We start from the raw sequence: 24,304 nt of genomic DNA, 5'->3' as shown, positions 1-24,304 counted from the left end.
TAGCTATATACAGATGTATCCAGAGCAAAACGAATGTACTCTCCAGCTCCTGTTCCTTCCCAATCTGATTCCCCAGGTCCCACAGAGGGTACAAGTAGCACAGGGAAGTCTGGTTTAATTAACCAAACATGGAGTTAACAATGCTGTGTGGGAATTTCGACTGTCAACGTGACTTACTTTTAGTCAGCATTAGCTGAAGTAAGAGACTGACTGCCCTCAGGGACAGATGGTGATAAGGTTAGGGCCTCCTGGCCTTTTGAACCTGGGAACTCTGGATTCAAATTTTGACACTACCACTTAACTGTCACATGACCCTTTGCTCTGGTTCTTTTCCTGTATCTTTCTCTCCCCAACTCACCCCTGGGTTTTGAGGCAGGATCTGGTGTAGCCCAGGCTGACCTCAAATTTACTGCCAAGTGCTAGAAGTACAGGTATGTGCTTCCATAAATGGTTTCCAGGCTCGGCTCGCTCTCTCAAGCACACGTGCTCTTCGTTCTCTCTCCTCCCTCAGTTAATTTTTAAGATTTGATTTCTAAATGTGTATAGGTGTGTGCTTTCTAGTGTGTGTATGCACCCTGGAGCTGGAGCCACAGGTGGCTGTGCACTGCCCACACAGGGACGGAGTCTGGTCCTCTGAAAAGCAGTGCACACTGTCCATGCAGCTGCCCGTCTATCGTTCCAATCCAGTTGGAAACCACGTGGTAGAAGGAGAGAATGACCTCTACACATTGTCCTCTGACATCTACAGTCTGTGGTAGCATTCACACAAGTGTGCACACACTAAATAAGTGTGAGAAAATATTTAAAAACAAACCAATGTGCACATTATGTGGCAGCTGAAAGAAACAGGCAAAGTTGAGGCAAATACAAACTGGGATGGCTTTGGATACGTGCTTTTAAAAGCTGACTTAGATATGGTAGAGGCTATTCATTTGAATAGCATGTCCCTTAAGCTGTTTACAAAGTCTGCATGCCCATGGCAGAAGGTTTTGCTGGTGTGCCGGTAGGATGCTGTAGGTTGAGGATGTGAGCAATCCACTTGGTCAGTTTCTTCTTCTAAAATGGCAAGGGATTCTGGGCAGCACTTTGGACCTTTTAGGGTGATGTAGTTTGCTGAAGTTGCAGCCGTAGGGCTGATGAATTAGGCAGGGACTGCCTGTGTGCACCTGACCTATTGTCATTTAACTGCCTCCCTATTCACAGTCACGCCTGGTGTAGTGTCTGCTCATTTAGTGTATGTCTGAGTGTCTTGGCCTGACATACGGGAGAAGGAAAGGGGCGTTTTTCTGAGAGACAGCAACTAAATCTTAAACCCTAAAACTAACTTCTCAGCCTCTGTCTGCTCACGCTGAGCAGTGGCATTGGTGGCGGCAGTGATGGCGGCTATAGAGTGAAACCTTGTCTCAAAAAAAAAAAAAAAAGGAAAGAAAGAAAGAAAGAAAGAAAGAAAGAAAGAAAGAAAGAAAAGAAAAGAAAGAAAAAAGAAAACATTGCAGGGCCAGGGAGATGGCACAGGAGATAAAAGCCCTTGTCATGTGAGCCTGACACCTGAGCTTGACCCTCAGACCCCACAGTAGAAAGAACCAACTCCCAGACGATGTCCTTTGACCTCCACCAGGACCATGGTGTACACACCTGCAACACACATACAATAATAATAACGATAATATAATAATAAATTTAATTTAGAAAACATTACAAAATCTAATAAATCACACCAGATTCACTCCATAGAAAAAAGTATGCAACTGGCTCAGAGGGCAAAGAAAGGATCGCCTCCTTCCACTTACCAGACGCAAATCTATTACCTATGGAGTTCAAAGCTTAAACATTTAAAACGCCCATAACAATGCACATCCAAGTTCCCAGACGCATTGCTACAGGAGTTTAGATGAATAATGGGAAAGGAGGAGCTTCAAGAAGCCTGTGGTTAAGTGGAATACAGTGAAAGACTGTATACAGTGAAGGGCCGTATCTGCAGGCCAGCGCGGGCAGCGGCCCTTCCCTCAGTGGCCCCTTCAGAGCCTGAGCTACTGCTTACCAAGGCTCCAGCTGGAACCTAAGGCCCTGGACTTATTAAGAGTGTCAGCCTTCTAAAACCATCTCATCCAAAAATGCTGAAAAGCTCAAGGCACAACAGACTCACTAGCAACCCAGTACGACTAAGGAAATGGGCAATGAAATAAAATCAGCAAGCTGGAGGGGTGGTTAAGAGAATCGCTGCTCTTGCAGAGGACCTGGGTTCGAGTCCCAACACCCACACGGCAGCTCCAGGTCCAGGGGATCCCACACCCTCCTCTGGCCTCCATGGGCACCAGGCATGCACATGGTACACAGACATATATGCTAGCAAAAGCACCCATAAACATAAAACAAATAAAATTAAAAAGAAACCACACGAGCTTAAAGGAATTAGAAAATAAATGTATGAGATAAATAAAGGAGACTAACATAAACTTAACTGCCACAGTCAAAAAAAAAAAAAAATGCTGTAAACAAGGCCAGGGGCCAGGGAAGCTCAGGACAGAACACCTGTCCTTGGTGTGCATTGAAGGCCTGGGTTTGATCTCCAGAACTGAAAAGAAAAATATTGTAAAAGAAACATTTTAGAGAGAGGCTGGTGAGATGGCTCTTGCCTCCCAAGCCTGGGAGTTCCATCCCCAGAGTCCAGGTAGAAATGGAAGGGAAAATCCATCCCACAGAGTTACTCTCTATTCTACTCTCTCTCTCTCTCTCTCTCTCTCTCTCTCTCTCTCTCTCTCCCTCTCTCTCTCTCTCTTTCTCTCTCTCTCTCTCACATACACACACACACACTCACATACACACACATACATACTCACATACACACTCACATACACACACATACATACACACATACACACATCACACACACATACATACACACACATACAATAAGGCTGCAACGATGTCAGCTGGGCAGTGGTGGCACACACCTTTAATCTCAGCACTTGGGAAGCAAAGGCAGGTGGATCTCTGTGAATTCCAGGCCAGCCTGGTTCACAGATCAAGTTCCAGGACAGCCAGAGCTACACAGAAAAAACTGTCTCAAACAAACAAACAAACAAACAAAAAGAATGCAACCATGTCTCCACATTAGCAAAGTTAATAAAAATCCTTTTATCATTTAGTAAAATTCCATGTATAAGAATGAAAAAAATCTGTTGACTTCAAATTTCCATAAATTGGCATTCAACATTGGATGTCAGAGGGACAATACCTACAAAGACTTTAGGAAATGGAAGTGAAAACAAAGATTGAAAAAAAATAAAGAAATGTGGTTTTTGTTTGTTTTTTCAGATAGGGTTTCTCTGTATAGACATGGCTGTCCTGGAACTCGATCTGTAGACTAGGATGGCCTGGAACTCAGAGAGCTGCCTGCCTCTGCCTCCTAAGTGCTGGGATTAAAGGCGTGCACCACCACACCCAGCAAAAATTTTACACCCAGCTAAACTATTTTTCAAAATATAAAAGCAATAGCTCAATGTGGTGGCACATGCCTTTAATCCCAGTGCTCAAAGAAACAGAGGCAAGCATCTCTCTATGAGTTCCAGAACAGCTAGGGATAACATAGTGAGACCCAGTCTCAAACAAACAAACAAATAAAAGCAGTGTAAGTTGACTGGCATTTTAGAAATACAGAGGTCAGTGAGATGGTTCGGTGGGTAAAAGTCCTTGTCATGCAAGCCTGGCAACCTGAGTCTGATCCCCAGAAGCCACATAAAAACCGAAGGAAAGAGAAAGGCTCCAGAAAGCTGTCCTCTGAAGTTTGAATTCATGCTGTGTCATGCATGCGCACAGGCACACACACACGTGCATTCACACACATTTAAATTTGTTTAGACAAAGGAATGCAACAACTCAGAGAACAACTTCCATTCATCCTTCTGAGAAACTATTAAAGAAGAAGGAGTTATAACCAAGAGCCTCTGTAGAAGACCATGTCAAAGGCGCTGGCGATGAGAATAAGTTCATTGAGTTCGAGGACTCCATTTAGCACAACTATACCAACTAAGGAGCCAAAATCAAATGTTATCAACTATTAAATGCTATCAACTAGAAGAGGGAAGAGAAACACAGGCAGGTTGAAATCTTAAAGACAAGTGTTGAGATCTTTGAAGATAGAAAACAGGACACTGGAACCAAGGAACAGTACCAAGTAGAACTGAACAGTGGAAGCGAAGGGGAGAAAGTGGATGACGAGCTCTGGCATCGTTTGGTGGGGATATGCTAGGGCGAGCGGGGCTACATATGTCATGTAAGATTGATGTGTAATAGTACCCTCAAAACTGTTAAAAAAAAAAAGCATAAACATTCCCAACTAAGGAAACATAACTAAAATAAAACTTGAAAACACATTAAAATACCATAATTAAGCAGCATTACACACACATAATTTAAGGTAAATAGACACTGTTTTTGTCATGTTTTACAAAACCAAACAATCAATAAATGTGTGCAGCCTAAATCCAACAATTAAAATCAAAATAAGCTCATCAACAATGAAGACTAACTATGAATTATTGGTACTATACAAACAGACTCAAAATCCATGAGGCAGGAAGTACAGAAAATATTAGGCAAATAAAACATTTATGTTTGAGTTGGTGGGTTATCTTACTATAAATATGCCCTCTTTTTGTTTTGTTTTTGTTGGTTTTGGTTTTGGTTTTTTTTTGAGACAGGGTTTCTCTGTGTAGCCTTGGCTGTCCTGGAACTCATTTTGTAGACCAGGCTGGCCTTGAACTCACAGAGATCCACCTGCCTCTGCCTCCCGAGTGCTGGGATTAAAGTGTGCACCACCACTTCTGCCGCTGCCACCACCACCCGGCTCTTTTTAAAATGTTGGGGAACAGCGGGTACAAAGATGGCTCAGCAGTTGAGAGCACTGGCTGCTCTTGCAGAGGACCTGGGTTGGGTTCCCAGCACCCACATGGGGGTCTATAACTGTCCATAACTCCAGTTCCAAGGGATCCAACCCTCTTCTGACCTCCACAGCCCTACATGTTAAGGACACACATACATACATGCCGACAAACACACATAAAAAAATGAAGATGAATAAATCTTTTTTTTTTAATTTTTGTTTTTTGAGACAGGGTTTCTCTGTGTAGCTCTGGCTATCCTGGAACTCTCTGTAGACCAGGCTGGCCTTATACTCAAAGAGATCCGCCTGCCTCTGCCTCCCGAATGCTAGGATTAAAGGTGTACACCACCACCACCACCACCACCACCAACACCACCACCACCCAGCCATGAATAAATCTTTAAAATGTTGTGGAAGTCAGGTGGAATTGAGGGTTAGTTCTGATGTTGTTTACAATAAATAATCCTCCTTTAAAAAAAGACTTTATGGTTAGATGGGGCTGGAGAGAGACTGCTTGAAGGTTAAGAGTACCAGCTGTTCTTGCAGAGGACCAGGTTTAATTCCTAGCACCGCTATCATGGCTCACAGTCATCTGTAACACCAAATCCTGGGGATTCAATGTCCTCTTCTGGTACCTCCTCAGGCACCAGGCACACACTTTGTGCACAGACATACATGCAGACAAAACACCCGTTATAGTAGATAGATAGACAGACAGACAGACAGACAGACAGACAGATAGATAGATAGATAGATAGATAGACAGTTGATAGATTATAAGATTTTAAAAATATATAAAGGGAGAAGAAGGAGTGGGGTGATACAGATGAAATGTTCATGTATGAAACTCTCAAAAACACTGAAGTATACATGAATATAAATGTCTCTGCCAGGCACATAGCACACACCTATAATCCGACACTGAGGAGGCTGAGCCAGGGTGTTCGGAGGCTTAAAGCAAGCCTGTGACACGTGGCAACTTATCTCAAAAAGCAAAACCAGGGGCTAGAGAGAAGGTTCAGCAGTTGAGAGGCCCGCTGTTCTTCCAGTAGAGTTCAGTTTCTAGAACCCGTGTCAGGGATCTCACAACCACCTGTAACTCCAGTTTCACACCTACACACAGACATGCACATATACACAAAATTTGAAATTATTTTTTAAAAAGCACAAGCTAGGCTTGGTGGCGCACGCTTTTAATCCCAGAACTTGGGATCAGAGGCAGGCGGATCTCTGTGAGTTTGAGTTCCAAGTCAGCCAGGGCTACCTTAGTAAGACCCTGTCTTTAAAAGGAGGGAGAGACCAGGGAATAACAAGATGGCCCATACATAAAAGTGCTGTCACAAAGGCTGACTACCCACGTTCAAGGCCTGGAACCCACAGTGAGAACCAGAACGGACTCCTGAAAATCATCCTCTGACCTCCACACATGTGCCCATGCTCTCACAGACACACAGGTAAGCATGTGCACACATGTGCATGCACACGGGTCCATGACTTTAGAATAAACAGTTGGACTTCTTAGCACTTGTCTCTGCTGTGCTCACACAGCAGGTGCAGCAATGGCCACTTCGTACACTCTCCTACCTTGTTACAGCACCAACTAGAAGAGAGCGTGTGGATTATGATACGTGTATACACGGGAACATGATGAGAAGAGCTTCCTCTGAAATGGCAGCACTGCCAAGGTCTGTCACAATGGGATGTGCGCGAGAGGACGGGCAATGCCCAAGCTCATCCGAACACTCACATCTGAGAGCAACCTGCAAGGACTACACAAGCAATGTGAGTGCCGGAGGCAGCGGCTGGGAGTCAGGTGACCAGGGCCAGAAACAGGAAGAACTCACTGCATGCTTAGTACCTTTTGAATTTGCACAGTGAATATATCTGATCTAGTTTTAAAAACTAGTTTGGGGGAAAATGGAGTCATGCAAATGAAGGTATCACTGTAAAGGGAGCCAGGACCCTGTAATGTATGTAATATGGTTCATATTAAAATACTTTGGCTCATGTTAACTTCTTAACATATGCCTACCTGTTGAGGTGGGTTTTTAGTGCCAATTTACAGCATAGTTTGTCTATGAGCCGTGTTCTGTTGAGCCACGGCCATTTCAAACAAACATATGGTCAACAAATAACGTATAATGGCTGATAATAGTTTCAGTCTTTCCTGTATTGCAAATTACAAACATTTCGTGAACAAGCCCCGAGTGCATGATGAAGTATGACTCCTTAAGTCACTCTGCCATTTCAAGGAATGTGAGCATTACAATCACGGCAAATTGGGCCGATGAAGTTTGTCATTTGGAAATCTCCAAATCATCGGCGACTAAAGTTTTTTTCCATGAACCCCAAATCAAGTCCCCTTTGGAAACTTGAATTTACCTCAAAGTTACTTTTGTTTCATTTCACTCCGTGGAACCATGAACACTATCAGATGCACAAAACCAAAACAGGAATCCCGTATCAATCTGTGAAACACATAACAGCACCCTGAACTTAAAGCACAGCCTCGGTCCTAATAACATGTATGACTTACTGAAGCTCACAGGCTTAACTCTGGGCGCGTTTACCATATGAACCTTCCAGTCCTCAGCACAACTCCCTTTGAAATATGTCCTTCAAATCAGCTGCCTTCATATTTTGATTATAGACTATTTTAATTACGTACTAAAAGAGAGCATATCTCCCACTAGGAAAATGAGCACCAGGTACTCCCAAGTAATTTCACTGGCACAATCTCCATTAAGCCGTTAAATACTTCCCTCACTAATTCAATGAATTAGAGCTCTCTATTGTTTACGAATCACCTTCATGTTTGTAGGCCTATAACCCTTCTTTTAAAAAATACAATTGCTGTGGAAGGAAATGATATTTATGTCTGATTAGAAATGAAAACACTATTACATAAATCAGTTTGGGCATTTCTTCACGTCTTGAAACTTGATCGGCAATTTCCTCTAATTGGTGATCAAGGAAACTATCTTGTGATCAATTAAAGTAATTACCAGATTCCGGCAACACAGCCTACCTTAATTTCAGCTGGAGTCTGCACTTCTTCAACTTTAATTAAAAATAATGAAAATTATTAAGCAAAATACAAGGCAAGATCATTGCCAAGCATGCACATGTCACGGGACAGGACCTTCGCTCAGTGCTGGTGACATCAATCACATACACATTGCTTGGTGCACGGAGGAAGACACTCTGCCCCCAAGCCTGACTCCACATCTCCCCGTAACTCTCACACTGGGAACACTGTCCACTATTGCAGTCAGCGCAAAGGGAACATCAGATCTTAATTTGTGGGTCAGCACAATAATCTTGACCAGAATTGTGAGGGGGCAGGCCCAGCCAAAGACGCATTTCACTCGTGCTTTTCCCTCTGTACATGAGCCCAGGGGTCAACTGCAGAGTTAGGGATCAGAAACCCGGGTTCAACTCCAGACTGCAGTAGTCACTGGCTACGTGACATCAGCAAAGCTCCTTAGCAGGGTTCCCTCCTGTGCAGACTGAGGCCCCTGTACCATTCTCCCCACGCCTGGCTCTCTGCTAAGCATTCATTGCTTCTGGTTATGGTCATCCATGCTCTACCACTATAGCATCTATGGTTGCAAAGGAAAAATTCTTCTCCAAACCAAGACCAACCTGGAGACCAAAGGAATTTACCTCTGCAATGCTGAGAAAACCTGCAACATCTTGAGAATTGTTTCTTTAAGTTGGTGTTGCCAGGGGAAGACTTCCTCAGGGTCTGTGAGATGACAAGCACAGGTGTGTGTGTGTGTGTGTGTGTGTGTGGCCTGAGGACCATTCCTTGGGCTTCCATCTATCTGGAGGCAGGTACAGACCCACCAGTCCTAGGCAGCCATCTACATACCCTCTAACTAATCTGCTATAGAGCTCACCATTTCCAGTAACTCAGGACAAGAAAACCCAACTCTAGAACTGAACTGGCTTTTCTCATGCCAATTTTTTTCATGCTCTCAGGTAGAGCCAGCCACTCTACCCTGCCCAGGCTGAATTATTGTTCTCTTAGTTAGCGATGAAATAAACATGCCACCTAGGAGACAGCATGCACACTTCTACACACACACACACACACACACACAGAGAGAGAGAGAGAGAGAGAGAGAGAGAGAGAGAGACAGAGACAGAGATAGAGAGAGACACACAGAGAGAGAGAATGACAATGGTAAGAAGACTTTTTTTCATTCCAGCATCACCATTTCTGGTAACCTCCACAGTACACTAGACAACCCACCGGGAAAAAAAAGCAGTGCTTTGGCTAAGGTGCGGCACCACCCTCAAAACACATCATTAAGGGAAACGTAAGGCTGCAGAATCAGCACTGCCCAGGTTCCTACACCAGTGAAGCCTCCCCTGGCAGGACTCGAACCACCGAAGCCCTCATTTCTCAAGCCAGCAGTCTGACCAACATAAAGCCCTGCACATGTGATCTACCTAAACAAGGGCCCTTCCCTTCTATCCTATTCCTAGTGACAGTCTTCAAACACATCTCAGAAACTGATTGGCACAATACAAAAACAAAACATTCTAGCCACGTTGCTCTTTCCTCAAAAAAGATACAACCTCTTTCTGACTTCCTCCACAGGCTCCTGACTGCACTTCCTGTGTCCTCACTGTGTCTGACTTCCTACACACGCTCCTGACTGCACTTCCTGTGTCCTCACTGTGTCTGACTTCCCCCACACGCTCCTGACTGCACTTCCTGTGTCCTCACTGTGTCTGACTTCCCACACACGCTCCTGACTGCACTTCCTGTGTCCTCACTGTCTGACTTCCCCCACACGCTCCTGACTGCACTTCCTGTGTCCTCACTGTGTCTGACTTCCCCCACACACTCCTGACTGCACTTCCTGTGTCCTCACTGTGTCTGACTTCCCCCACACGCTCCTGACTGCACTTCCTGTGTCCTCACTGTGACTGACTTCCCCCACACGCTCCTGACTGCACTTCCTGTGTCCTCACTGTGACTGACTTCCTCCACACGCTCCTGACTGCACTTCCTGTGTCCTCACTGTGTCTGACTTCCCCCACACACTAACTGCACTTCCTGTGTCCTCACTGTCTGACTTCCCCCACACACTAACTGCACTTCCTGTGTCCTCACTGTCTGACTTCCTCCACACGCTCTGACTGCACTTCCTGTGTCCTCACTGTGACTGACTTCCCCCACACTCCTGACTGCACTTCCTGTGTCCTCACTGTCTGACTTCCTCCACACACTCGTCCTGTGTCTTCCATGGCTACCCTTGAGGAGACCAACTGCCCAGTCTGATTATCCACTTCTAGGATTTCTCACAACCCTCAATCTTGCACTCTTCAAATCAGCTCGTGCCACCAGTTTCCTGACTGTTCTCCATGAACGCAGACCAAAACACTGGCTTCCAAACAGCCCAAGAGAAAGCCGCCAGAGAAGCACTTCCTGGAGGTGCCTGATGTCCCAACAGTGCCTGGCACCTACTGCCTTCTGCAGAGGCTGCCTTACCTGACCCTGATATTAGCTGATTCCTGAGAGCTCAGGAGCTCATGAAGTGACAAGCATTACAAAAATTACCAAAGATCTTTGTTTTCTTTTAGCAGTCTCTGTAGAAACTGAACCTTAAGATCCTTGATACTTTCATCATTATAAAATTCATAAAAATTCAACTTTATATAGAAAAAGGGTCTGTTTTCAATGTCATGCATCCAAACCATGTAAATTCAGAATGTCAAGTCAAATGCATTTTAAACACACACACACACACACACACACACACACACACACACACCTCTGAATAATATGCAAAATAGCAGTCTGCCCCTGATTCACAGAACCCTTCCTGCTGTCTCAGCCTCCCAAATGCCAAGGTTACATGCCTGGTTTTTTTGGTTTTTTTTTGGTTTTGGTTTTTTTTGGGGGGGGGCAGGTCTCATGTATCCCAAGCCAGCCTTGACATCCTGTAGCTGAGATGACGCTGATCTATTGATCCCCTATTGGACCTCCATCCCCCTAGTGTTGGGATTACAAGTGAGCACCACCAGTTTATTCAATACTGGGGACCAAACCTAGGGCCTCACTCACGAAAGGCAAGCATCTACCAACTGAGTCACATCTCCAGGCCTGTGTTTCTTCTTCACAGTCCGCCAGCTGCTTGCAAGGCCCTGCTGCCACAAATGCTACCAAGTACAGGTTTACATCTGAAGTGAAGCCACGGGGATCACTGCACCCCTTTCCAGGGACAGAGACAAGCAGTCTAACTAAAACTAAAAGTCACCATCCTGTAACTGAGGGGTGGAGAGTGAGAACAAGGTCTCTCTCGGGCAGACAGAAACCCGCTGCCCATCACCATCGATAGGAAGGAGGGTCGCAAATATTTGAAAGAAAAGTAACCCGAATGTGTCAGTCCATCCGTCCATGCTGTGGGTCTGCAGCCTCCTGTTCCATATCACCAACCATCTCACGGCACAAACAGCCACAAGTCGAATTTTTGAAAGTACTTTCTACCACATTTGCCAGTTATTTTCTATAAGAAAACAGCACCTAAATATTGGACATCTTGATAACTCCACAGAGGGCCTCCAGAGACAGCACAGTACTGAAGGAAAACAGCTACCAGAACCAAGTTCCAGGGTGCTGTGCCAAGCAGGCAGCAACCAGGAAAGAGGCTGTCTCAGGGGTGGCGGGTGAGTGTGTGAGTGTGAATGAGTGAGTGTGTGTGTGTGTGTGTGTGTGTGTGTGTGTGTGTTTGAGAGAGAGAGAGAGAGAGAGAGAGAGAGGGAGAGATGGAGGGAGGGAGTGTGTGAGTGTGTGTGTGTGAGAGAGAGAGAGAGAGAGAGAGAGAGAGGGGGAGAGAGAGGGAGAGAGAGAAAGGGAGAGAGGGGGAGGGAGGGAAGGTGTGTGTGTGAGAGAGAGGGAGGGAGGGAGTGTGTGTGTGAGAGAGAGAGAGACAGGGAGGGGGAGGGTGTGACTGTGTGTGTGTGAGAGAGAGGGTGGGAGGGGGAGGGTGTGAGAGAGAGAGACAGAGAGACACAGAGACACAGAGACAGAGACAGAGAGAGACACAGAGAGAGACACACAGAGAGAGTGCCACAGTCCTGAGCATGGGGCACCTGTCTGCAGATGCTGAGCTGAAGCAAACCACAGTATGTTCGGGATTTGTCACCACCTGCTATGCTGAAGCTTAAGGTGAGCTGAAGTCTCACCCTTGCAGACTGAAAGAAGGGACTAGTTTTTGTGTTTTAAGCAGCATTGCTAAACAACCAAAGGAAACCTCAGGGCTCATGGCCACAGAGAGAGTGAGCAAGCTTAGCACTCACTTTACGTTTGGTATCAAAGACTCAGCGCTCAGGCAGGTAGTGCCATCGTATCCTGAAAACTTTGATTTCTGGGTTTGTCTCCTCTGGGTCCTGAGTAGACTCCAGACCTCTACTGATCACTGTAAAGCCGAGGGTGTCCTGTCTCTTAACACCACTGTGGGATGTGAGAGCTCCAGAAAGTCAGGGCTGCCATGCACAGATAACAGGCCACCATGGGCACTGGATGTGGGGCTTGATGCACAAACTAATTGTTTAAACTAAAGTATTTGTTCTGTGTGACCAAATAAGCTTAGTAAAGCACAATCGCAAAGCAACGCACAGCAAAAGTCCCAGCTCAGAAGAAAGCTATGCAGGAGGCCCTGAAGACAATGCACTTTTTCTCTTTTTTGTCTTTTTTTTGGGGGGGGGGTTTCAAGACAGGGTTTCACTTTTAAGTCTGCTTCCTTCAATATTCATACATAAATTAACTTGAACTTCAGCTGCTATGTTAGTAAGGCTTTCTCCAGCTTGGGTTTTATTCTCTATTCACAATATATTTGAGGAAAGTGTTTTCCTGACTGTTGGAACAAGAACCCTTGCTTTCCCTTCGGATCTGCCATGTCTCCGGGCAGGTGAGGCCACAGGCAGCAGACACAGCACAGCACAGCACAGCAAGGAAGAAGCAGGCATAAGTGCCCTGCAGCACTGGGGGGGGGGGAACGGGACAGGACGGGGCTGCCGTTTGATGCAAGTACTACAGGGGGAAATTCCTCCCTTTTGTTTTCAAAAGTTTATTATTTCATATCTTATGCAAATCATACTTTATATATTAGGCAATAATATTTGAGAAATACCGGAGTCAAATTAAAGGCTTCAATGGTCCTGGCTGAAAGCACTGTGATTTTCCTATAAAAAAATTATTCCAATTTGTTGATCTTACATAGGATGAAACATACTGTAACAATCTTCATAATTTATGTCCTGTTGGGACACAATGATTTAAAGTAACATAATACAGAGCCGCATCACAGTTAATCTAAACCACCTGACCAGATAAACACCAGCTTTCCTTCCCTCCCAGCAAAGGCATTTCTGTTTATTGTCATACCGTTTCCTCATTCTGGAACATGCAGAATAAAGGCGGCCAATCTACCCTTCAGTGGGAGGCTGCGCTGGCCTTTCCCATGTCCGGGTTTGTGAGCACACAGGTACCGCACAGTGTCAAGGGCTTACAAGACAGAGAGCAACCCAAGAATTCCACCCTCAAAAGCATTTACAGTAAAGCAAATCTGGACCCATCCAGCACAGTCTGGACCAGGTGTGGTGTTGTGAACCGCATCTCTCAGTCGGCTTTTGTTTTCAACGGCAGTGAAAAAGTCATCCCTTTTTAAAAATTATGAGGCTTCCTGTGAGCCAAATTTTTACAAATGCTTCAATCACGCCTCCTGTCATGCTCACGGGGACACATGATTTGATTCAAGCATGTCTTATGCAGTGAAGAACCCTGGTAGAAGAAAAAGACAAACAATTCGGCGTGGCTGGGCCGTTCACCTCTAGTCCACAAATGCAGTTCGAACTTCCAATTTCAAGGCTTCCCTGAGGCCTGCATCCCTTCACCCTCCACACCCTCCCCACCTCACCCCCACACCCCCACACCCCTCACTAGGCACAGGGAGGCTTCTCTGGAGAACTTGAGGAAAGGGTTTAGAGTTTCAAGAGTGAAAGAAAAAGCACAGGGGTGCGCATGCAACAGGCAGATAACAAGCCGCTGAGAGTATTTTAAATCAAAACGAAATGCCTGTCTGACCAAATTTTTATAAACGTGGTTGGAGCAGGGGAAAACAAACAATTGTTCAAGGGTGGTTTCAGATATTGCTTTCTGCCGCTCTGAGGTTTTTCAAAGCTGCTCACGCTCCATTGGAAACAGCTCTGCCTCACAGGCTGCTCTGGCCGGCCCTGCCAAGGAAACGGTCGGATGCACTTTATTACAAGTTTATCAATGTGCTTACCCAAGCAAATATACATAATAATCCCCGCCCAAAAAGACCAGTGAGAAACAGGACTCCCTCACTGAGCACGGGAGAGTGTGGGGCAGAGAGGGTGACACGGGACAGTAGAGCCCTGCCTGCCTCTCCATCCCTGCTCCACCGTGGTCCAAACGACCACACCCAACCCAGTTTGGCCTGTCAAATGCAGAGCTCATCCATCTTCCCCACACCGAGTTTTGGACTCTCTCAGGTATTTGTGCAGCAATGAAGGCTACAAGTGGTGACATTTTCACAACCTAGAGAACACAATTTTGGAATGCCTTTTCACAAGTAGCAAGTGCCCGGTAGCCTGGGCCTGGACTTTCGACATTGTGAGCACTTGTAAAAGTTTAAGGTGGCATTTTCAAATCTGCAATACTGATGGCACTTCAAGTGAATGCTTATCAGCAGTGTGCACAGTGGTGCCCACCTATAATTCTGACACTCAAGAAGCTGAAGCAGAGCTGGGCAGCAGTGGTGCAAGCCTTTAATCAAGCATTTGGGAGGCAGGGGCAGATGGATCTCTGTGAATTTGAGGCCAGCCTGGTCTACCGAGCGAGTTTCAGGACAGCCAGGGCTACCCAGAGAAACCTGTCTTGAAAAAACAGAGAGGAAAGGAGGAAGAGTGGGGAGGGAAGGGAGACCCTGTGGTTGAGAGCAATTGTTGCTCTTGTGGAGTAGCCAGGCTCAGTCCTAGCACCTACATGCCAGCTCACACCCTCTACATGCCAGCTCACACCCTCTACATGCCAGCTCACACCCTCTACATGCCAGCTCACACCCTCTACATGCCAGCTCACACCCTTTTCTAACCAAGGAGGAGGAGGAGGAGGAGGAGCACTGAGGCAGGGGAAGGACAAGAGGTAAATCTTGAGTTCAAAACCAACCTGGGCTCCAAGTCACTTCTGCTACACAGCGAACCACGGAAGCTGTAACTCTCCAAACAGAACCCTTCCCGGCAGAGGGGAGGGCTCGCTCAGCAAAGCACTTGCCGCACAAGTGTGAAAACCCAAGTTCAATCCCCACCACGTGTGGTGCCTGTGGTCCCAGCACCGGGACAGAGGGACAGGATGATCCCTGCTGCTTGCTAGACAGTCTACCCAAGAGGCAAGCTCCAGGCCCGAGAGAGACCTGTCTGAAAACAAAGTGGGAAGGAGCTGATGGGCACTGACCTCTGGCCTCCACGTGCACATGCACTCACACGCGTGCGCTGTGTGCTCACACGCGTGCGCTGTGCGCTCATGTATGTACAGGCACATGGAATGGGATTTCTCACCCTAATTGCTCATAAACCTGACTAAGATACCACATTTCTTAGTTGCTTCCACAATATCCCCTGCATGTGCACCTGCTCAGTACCTGTCCAAACCAGCTAACGTTGTTCTGACATGAGGAGGGCTCAGGCCAACATGAGCTACTGTGGTCTCACCTACAGGTAACGTCTCTGACCATAAACGGCCTATTCCTGGACTGCAGTGTGACCAACATCAGGCTCTGACCTCCCCACAATCCTAAACTTCCATTTGCATTAATCTGTGTACCAGAAGGCTACCCCAACATGTCAGGGGTTCCCTATAGAAAGCCATGCCTGTGCACAAAGAGACACAAGAGCTCCTGACATACATAGGACTATGGCAATGGTAAGTCCTGGAAAGAAATTACACGCTCATCAACAGAATTTGCATCATTGGTTAAACTGCAGTTAATTTAGTTAAATGTCTAATTTGCGGCGATAAGAACTTTTTTTTTTTTTTTACAAGACAGGGTTTCTCTGTAGCTTTGGAGGTTGTCCTAACTCACAGAGATCCGCCCGCCTCTGCCTCTTGAGTGCTGGGTTTAAAGGCGCGCGCCACCAACGCCCGGAAAGAACTTGTTTTAAACACAGCTAACATACAGAAGCAGAGGGATTTGGATGGGAAGGGCACCAAACATGCAACCCAAAACCCCGACTGCAAGCAAGCTGCATGACTCTGCTGGCTGCTTCCACGCAGAGAAGGAGAGACAATGTCTGCCAGTCACATGGCGTAGTGGCCACCCATTGCTATAATAATGCCAGTAGAAAAACTAACACAGTATCAGTGTCTGTGTTCTGAGCACTCAGAATTGGCCGTGAACTACTTTATTTTCATCATATACATCCAATACCCAAGTAGACCCTTTTCTGATCAAGAAGCCTCTTCCTCTTCAGGAGAGGCCTGCTTATTGATGGCTGTGAATTCTAACTAGCGCACCCCAGACCATTGTTCACCCTGACTCTATTGTTCAGTTCTGGGAAAGAGACAAAAGGAGAGATACTGCTCTAGGGCTGGGGGTATGGCTCAGTGGCAGAGCACCTGTCTAGCAAGCTCAGTGTGTGTGCTCTGTGTGTGTGTGTGTGTGTGTGTGCGCGTGTGTGTGTGTGTGTGTGTGTGTGTGTGTGTGTGTGTGCTCTGTGTGTGTGTGTGTGTGTGTGTGTCTGTGTGTGTGTGTGTGTGTGTGTGTGTGTGTGTGTGTCTGTGTGTGTGCTCTGTGTGTGTGGCTCTGTGTGTGTGTGTGTGTGTGTGCTCTGTGTGTGTGTGCTCTGTGTGTGTGTGTCTCTGTGTGTGTGTGTGTGTGCTCTGTGTGTGTGTGTGTGTATGTGCGCGCTCTGTGTGTGTGTGTGTGTATGTGCACGCTCTGTGTGTGTGTGTATGTGTGTGTGTGTGTGCTCTGTGTGTGTGTGTGTATGTGTGTGTGTGTGTGTGTGCTGTGTGGTGTGTGTGTGTGTGTGTGTGTGTGTGTCTGTGTATGTGCTCTGTGTGTGTGTGTGTGTCTGTGTGTGTGTGTGTCTGTGTGTGTGTGTGCTCTGTGTGTGTGTGTCTGTGTGTGTGTGTGTCTGTGTGTGTGTGTCTGTGTGTGTGTGCGCTCTGTGTGTGTGCTATGTGTGTGTGTGTGTCTGTGTGTGTGTGTCTGTGTGTGTGTGTGCTCTGTGTGTGTGTGTCTGTGTGTGTGTGTGCTCTGTGTGTGTGTGTCTGTGTGTGTGTGCGCTCTGTGTGTGTGCTATGTGTGTGTGTGTGTCTGTGTGTGTGTGTGTGAGTCCCTAACAACATCAGAGAATACTTTTCCCATTTTTCTTACACCTAAAAGTAAATTTTAGCATAAAATTTGAAAATTTAATGTCAAGCTAGGAGTAGTGGCACACACCTTTAATTCCAGGGCTTTTAAGGCAGAGGCAGGTGGATCTCTGTGAGTTTATGAGCTCAAGGCCAGCCTGGTGAGCTCCAGGGCAGCCAGAGCTACATAGTAAGAACCTGCCTCCAAAAATAGCAATTATAATAACAACCATCAACAACACCACTATAGAAGGTTTGGCAAGGGTGAAGATGCTATTGCAGAGCTCTGCCTGTGCTTTCCCATAACTGGTGTAGCTTTCATTCACCTGTGGTGCCTGAGCAAACCACTCCATAAGGAAACACCTTCCTCATGGTCCATGAAGCAACATGGTTTTCTTTCCTTATATTAGCAGCTGCGTAATCTCACACCTGGTGGGAAACTGTCCTAGAAACTGTACGTGTCTGTATACCATGTAATGCAGTGCCTGCAGAAGCCAGAAGAGGGCATCAAATCCCCTGAGACTCAAGTTGCAGGCAGTTGTAAGTCACCATGTGGTTGATGGGAATTGAACCCTGATCCTCTGCAAGAGCAACCAGTGCTTTTTTTTTCTTTTTTCTTTTTTTTTTTTTTTTTTTTTTTTTTTTTTTTGGTTTTTCGAGATAGGGTTTCTCTGTGTAGCTTTGGAGCCTATCCTGGCACTCGCTCTGGAGACCAGGCTGGCCTCGAACTCACAGAGATCTGCCTGCCTCTGCCTCCCGAGTGCTGGGATTAAAGGCGTGCACCACCAACGCCCGGCTGCAACCAGTGCTCTTAACCACAGAGTCATCTCTCCAGCCTTAAAGGCCAAGCTTTCTGAACATAAAGGCTGAACTCTCTGCCAATACATGACGCAGTGGTTCAGGGTTAGACTTTTGAAGCATAAAGGATCACTGGGGTTGTAAGGCATAAATGAGAAATTATTGTAAATATACTTTTTTCAACTCCCAGTGAAAACAGATGAGAACAATCTCTTTATGGGAGCATTAAGTGCAACCAATCATTTCAGGTATTTAAATAGTCTCCTGTGCTAAAATGACAACAATGATTTCTCAGTTTCTAATACTCTGAGCAAATAGCCCACCAATTTGAACCAGAAAAAGCACTACTGCCACACCCTCAGGGTACAGAGTGCCCCTCCTTCTTAGAGCACACAGCTCAGGGGACCAAGTTCTTGTGTCACAGTACTTCCAAACACATGTGTGATTATAGACATGCTACACACCACCACACTCTGCTCCTGCACTGGCCTACAAGAAAGCTCAACAGGCAGTGGATGGCGCATGCCTTTAATCCCAGCACTTGAGAGGCAGAGGCAGGCGGATCTCTGAGTTTGAGGCCAGCCTGGTCTATAGAGCAAATACAGGACAGCCAGGGCTACACAGAGAAATCCTGAAAAAACAAAACAAAAACAAAAACAAAAACAGCTCACAGAGGGTGCTGTGAAATGTGACAGTCGACGAGAAAGGGTGTCTTATGTCTTGGTCCTTGTGCTCAGAAAACACAGTGCTACCCTAACACCACCCATATCTTTCAGGAGACCAAAGCCACCTCTGCCACAAACGCCCTGTGCTTGGTGCTGAGATGAGCCCCTGTTGAAACCTCAGGGGCCAAAACCAGTTGCAAACCTAAGATTAGAATAAAGGATATGCTTTGCTATGACATGGGGAGTGGGCATGAATCAGAAATGAACTGGGGGGCGGGACTCTGGTGAAAATACTGGGGGTATATATGGCTCAGTCCGTAGAATGTTTGTCTAGCACATATTGGCCCAGAGTACAATCTCCAGGACAATATAAAACTGGGCATGGCAGCTCAAGCCTGTAATTCCGGCACTGGGTAAGTGGAAGGATTATAAATTCAAGGTCATCATTAGCTACTAGGATACATGAGACCATGTCAAAGAGGAGGAGAAGGGGAAGAAAGAAAGAATGGACCAACGACAGGTGGTGTGTGACCAACAGAAAGATGTAAGTGCTATGTTGAGTTCTCACAGGACAGGGAGGGGGCACACACTAGTCAGGGAATAAAGGTTTGCTACCGGGGTAGCTAGGAGAGAATCTCCAGTCCTCTGTCAGGCACTCAGGTCTTACGGGGACCTCAGAAGTGTTTTTACAAGCACTAATAAAACTTGAAGGTAGTCAAGTGTCCAAATTTTCTCAGCTTTCAAGGCCTGTGAGGCAGACCCCAGCCACAGTCGGCTGTTCAGTCTCTCCACAGAGAGTACTTCTGAAGTGAGGCTGAGGGCTGAGCCTTCTGTGGCTGCACTTAGCGGGCAGGCAGGAGTTTCAGGCCTGCAGACTGTTTACTCACGACAGTTTCTCTTTTGTTTTGCAAACTGGGTTATTGTGCACCGTTCTTTCTTGTCACTACCTCAGTTTTCACAAAAAACATAACCCTCCCAAGTACCTTCCTGTGACCAGAAGATGCCCCCCACACACCAACATGGACACAGCCAGTGATAAATCTAAACTAAAAATCTCATGACCTCAGAATGAATTTAAATAATTAAAAATCAGCAAAAACCTGAAATTAAGAAAAAGACTGTATCAATATAACATTCTAATAAAGTTGCTGACCCAGCCTGATAGTGCTAAATGATGACAAGTCAAAAGAGGTATGGGGGGGATGGAGAGATGGTTCCAGAAGGTAAGGGGCTTGCCACCAAGACTGACAACCTGACCTTGTGCCCCAGGGCCCAAGGTGGAAAGGGGGAACAAGCTCCCACAAATTGTCCTCTGACCCCCACACGTATACCACGGCATGTGTGCAGGAGTGCAAGCATGCAATTGCACACACCTTTGTACATACAAACAATAAATAAAATGTAATAAAACATTGGGTATGCTTGTTGATGACTAAGGACTCAAGTTGGAGTTTTCTCTCAAAATGTAATACAGTTCAGCATTTCTTTAAACAATAAATATAGTCAAAATGTGGTGTTTTTTCATTATACTAATGGGTTTAAGAAAAATCTGCTCAGAAATCTGTCAACAAGGAAACTGAAGGCTAGAGTAATACAGTCAGTGGTTGCACTATTTCATTCAAGTAAAGGCTTTGCATTTTAGATGTGCAACTAGGCCTTACTTTATTAAAAAGCTTAAAAAATTAAAGTTAAATAGGTTTTTTTTGGTGCAATGCCTTTCTTTTGCCACTTGTGACTTTATGAGTTAGTAATAAATGAGCCCAACTATGTCAAAACAAATAGGAAATGGTTGAGGTTTTAATGCAGTATTTTAAAACCTGGCAATAAATTCTTTTAATGATATTCTAAATATATATATATACATATATATTTAAAGTAATTGAAGCTTCTCAAGCTCTCAGGAACATCGAACATTTCAAACTTCATCACTCTCCAACTCATTCTTTCTGTCCCTTCTCCTGCCACCTCCTCAGTCCCTGCCTCTCAGGCTCCGTTCTCACAGAACCAAGTCAAAAGCTAAGTCACACGCGGAGCCAAACTCAGCTCCCAAAGGACCCCATGCAGGTCACAAAACTGCCAAGAAAAGAGACTAAACAGGAGGGTGGTGAGCAGTCAGCGGGGATATATGAACAGGTCCACTGCGCCCACATCACCAGGCAGACAGGAAACGGAGAGTTGGCAGAAAACTCTCCTTTTGTGTCTCTGCTGCCATTTAGTAGTAAGAAAAGGACTTTTTGAAATCAAAGAGCCAGGAGAGGTTCCTGAGAAAACTGATCCTGCCCTCAAATTCTGGCACCAAAGCTAATGGCCACAGTGAGAGACCTGGAAACATAGTCCACAGACACGGAGACCTGGAAACACAGTCCCATACAGGCATGGAGGGGACAGGACTGCAGGCCAAGAACCAAACCCTCAACCCCCACATCCACAAAACTCAAACACTCCCTCATGTAGAAGCAGAGTCACCACTGATAATTTTTGGAAACAATAATTGAGTCTGGGGTCCCAGCTGGATAATTTTGTTCTACACCAAAAACAAGTCCATTCATATTCCCCAAATTTTCAGACTGCTCCATACCACTGTCAGGACACAGCTTCCTTCCAAACCAAAGAAATGAAAGGCAGAAAGCAGCAGAAGAAAAAAAGATTAAATGGCATACATACGATAGCTTGCCGTTTTATGAAAAACAAATGAATTACACTCCCATCCCACTGATAAATAGGGAGGCTGCCAGGGGCTCTCAGAGCAGATGTAACATCTTAACAAATGTGATTGTTTGTGAACGAAATAATTCTGATCAAAAACTTAATTGCAGTCAAAGTGAGCTCTGGGCTGTGTCACAGTAATCCATTGTGACAGGAAGCAATGGGTGGACATTCCTACTGTGAGCAGGGCACACGTGAAAGGTCAGCATTGGCCTGGAACTTCAAAACCGTTAGCGTGTAAAACAGTGTGCATTAGCTGCCCACTGGACTAGCGGATGTCCGCTGTGTGGGTCTCATGTGCTTTTTGGCAGGTAACAGTTAATTGGTAAACAGGTAATGTATTGCAACTTCCTTCTTTCCCTCTTCCTTAACTTACCATAGAAATCATTGATTACAGTTCTAGAATACTACAGTATTCCACTTGTAATCAGGTCTCAATAGAACGAAGTAACGTTTCTCCAGTAAAACTCATCTATAACGATTTAACAAAACAGCTTATAGTTAACAAATAAATGCTTGTGGACAGAATGACTGAAAAAATTCTTATGTAGCATGGATATATAAATATGTATACATAAGTATTGTGTGCATATATTTATTTGTTCAGCCAACTACAACAGCCAAATTTCTCTAAGTAAGGGTTTCATTAGAGAAAATATATACTTTGCTCCTACACAGTAATCTGAAAAGCCAATTATATGACAGAATTTTGCATGGCTTAAAACAAAATTCTAAATAAAAATACAGTTAATACCACAGTTTTCATTTCCAACATGGAATGTTATTTATGAAAGAACCAAACTAAATATTACCTTATAAGTCAATGCATGCAAATGTGCTTTGTGCCTATTTAGCCATGCAAGCTGGTCTATTTGGCTTTAAATTATAGTCATTTTCCAACATCTAAACTGTTAAAGGTAATACAGTATTAATTTATGGTAAAGGCAGGCACTGGACATTGCACTGATTATCTTGAAATTTAACTCATTTCTGGGTTGTGTAGAAATATAGCTCCACTTGAAAAAATAATCAATTCTTCAAATGTTTTATTTCTGTTCTCAAAACCAGCCTTATAAAGGTATAGCTTAGGCCACAGGACAGATGTAGTTCCTGGACACTTTGTAGACTAAGCCATGGGCTACGTGGCTGGGGAGGTACACCTTTAGTAACTTTGTAGTTTCCGCCCCATGCAGAACATTAAAGGACATCTTAGAGACACAGTCACATATTTGCTACCAACTGCAATAGACAGACAGCTAAGGAGGAAAACGCCAACTGGTCAGCAAGACAAGCCATGGGTGTCTGATGTTTCTGCTTTCAGTATGAACTGTGAAAACTTTAGTGTATCTGAAAATGCCAGAGTCTACACCCCACCCCCATCTGCTCCTGCAAGTCTGTGCTGGCCACATCCACAGCTCTGGTGTCTCTCAAGTATCTCCCCAGACTCCTAGTCCTCCCCTAGAGGACTAGGCTGCCCTAGGCAGCCTAGAGGCTGCCCCTCCAGAACTGAACAGTGCACTGCGAGTGGGTAGCTGGGCCAGTCATGAAGAGTGCACAAAGAAAAAGGAGAGGAAACAGGCTGAGGAGACAGAACACGGCTGTCTCATGCTTACCGCCTTTCCCCACCAAAGGAAACAACAGTCTACACCACCCAAGGAAATCACCTTATCCTGGGGACAAAAAGATGCCATAATTCCCTAAAATGTCTTCCGAGGTTCCAATTGGCCATTAATGATATTTTCTGTTAAGTGACCATTTCTACCTGATAATACACTAAATTATCATTTTACTATACTAATCATTTCTTCTGTGATAATTCAGCATAGAAATTTAATTATTTCATTTACTTAGTGTAAATGCATTCCTGTGTGTGTACATATATGTGTGTACATGCATGCATGCGTGTGCATGCATGTATTTGTGTGTGCTTGTGTGATCATTCATGTATGTTTGTGTGCATGCATTCATGTGTATATGCGCATGTATGCATTCGTGTGTGTAATTGCATGTATGTGTGTGTGCATGTATTCGTGTGTGTGTGTGTGTGTGTGTGTGTGTGTGTGTGTGTGTGTACACCTATGACATGACTCATGTGGTAATCTCAGGACAAGTGGTGAGAGTTGCTTCTCTCCTTCTACCATGTGGGTCACAGAGGTCAAACTCAGACCCTCAGGCCTGGCAGTGAGCACCTTTGCCCACTAAGCCATCTTGCCAACCTTCCACATAGTCATTTTAAATGCTGTTTCACTTGTTTGATAAAACCAAGGCTCAAAAATTCTAGAACTTCCTTCTAGGGGTCAGAGATGTAGCTCAATGGCAGAGCACATGCGTATCACATACAAGGCTGTGAGCTCAGTGGCAGAGCACATGCGTATCGCATGCAAGGCTCTGAGCTCAGTGGCAGAGCACATGGGTATCACATGCAAGGCTCTGAGCTCAGTGGCAGAGCACATGGGTATCACATGCAAGGCTCTGAGCTCAGTGGCAGAGCACATGGGTATCGCATGCAAGGCTCTGAGCTCAGTGGCAGAGCACATGCGTATCACATACAAGGCTGTGAGCTCAGTGGCCAGCACAGAAACAAACAAACAAAAGCCTTAAAATCTGGGGTGCACTTACTGCTCTCTCAAATGACCTGAATTCAGTTCCCAGTACCCAGGTACAGTGGTTCACCCACCCATAACTCCAGCTCCAGGAGACTCCTCAGTGCCCTCCTTTGTACCCAAGGGCACCTGCACCCAAATGGCATATACTCATTAGACACACACATAAATATTTTAAAATAATAAATCATAGAGAGGGAAAAAACCCTTCCCTCTAGAAAGCTTATTAACTGAGCTGAGTATGGCTGCACAT

At 45.4% G+C, this 24,304-nt stretch overlaps 1 protein-coding gene across 1 annotated transcript in view; it reads right to left on the bottom strand.

Moving 5' to 3' along the window:
- Nucleotides 1–24,304, bottom strand: part of Pcbd2 (pterin-4 alpha-carbinolamine dehydratase 2) — a 52,567-nt gene that overhangs the window by 2,417 nt on the left and 25,846 nt on the right. The window lies entirely within an intron of this gene.

This window comes from Cricetulus griseus, chromosome 3 (assembly GCF_003668045.3).
Source record: "Cricetulus griseus strain 17A/GY chromosome 3, alternate assembly CriGri-PICRH-1.0, whole genome shotgun sequence".
Taxonomy (NCBI): Eukaryota; Metazoa; Chordata; class Mammalia; order Rodentia; family Cricetidae; genus Cricetulus; species Cricetulus griseus.
The sequence above is the reverse complement of the archived record's forward strand: the minus strand, read 5'-3'. Positions and strand labels throughout refer to the sequence as shown.